Source organism: Propithecus coquereli, unplaced genomic scaffold, assembly GCF_000956105.1.
Source record: "Propithecus coquereli isolate 6110/MARCELLA unplaced genomic scaffold, Pcoq_1.0 Scaffold306, whole genome shotgun sequence".
NCBI lineage: Eukaryota > Metazoa > Chordata > Mammalia > Primates > Indriidae > Propithecus > Propithecus coquereli.
The window spans coordinates 241,362-241,937 of record NW_012148686.1 but is presented as its reverse complement, the minus strand read 5'-3'; the positions used below and the strand labels follow the sequence as shown (position 1 = coordinate 241,937).

General features: G+C 35.9%; 1 protein-coding gene across 1 annotated transcript in view; it reads left to right on the top strand.

Annotated features, from left to right (window-relative positions):
* The window catches only part of CDK8 (cyclin-dependent kinase 8), a 198,240-nt gene that overhangs the window by 78,433 nt on the left and 119,231 nt on the right, over nucleotides 1-576 (top strand). The gene's annotated exons all lie outside the window — the stretch shown is intronic.

Here is a 576-nt window from a genome sequence, read left to right as displayed (position 1 = left end):
GAAGGGAAGAAAGAGAATATTTAAAGAAAGAGTGGCTGAAATCTTCCCACATTTGATGAAAGATATGTGACTGGAGAAGCTCAACAAAATCCAAGAGGAACACAAAGAGACCCACACCAAGACACATTATAATTAAACTTTCGAAAGATAAAGAATCTTGAAACCAGCAAGAGAGAAGCAACTTGTCACATACAAGGGATCCTCAATAAGCTTGTCAGCAAATTTCTCAGACACTTTGGAGGCCAGAAGGCCAATATATTCAGAATCCTAAAAGAAAAAAAAACTGTGCTAAAACTCCTATTTATGGCAAAACTGTACTTCAAATGTGAGGGAGAAATTAAGACATTCCCAGATGAATAAAAGCTGAGGGAGTTTCTTACCACCAGACGTGCTCTATCGGGAATACTTAAGGGAGTTCTGTAGTTTGAACTGAAAGGACACTAGGCAGTAACTCAAAGCCATATAAAGAAATAAAGATCTTGATATAGATAAAGTATGTGCAGTTATAAGAGCTTGTATTACTATAACCATAGTTTGTATCTCCTCTTTGTTTTCTACATGATTTAAAGGACTAAT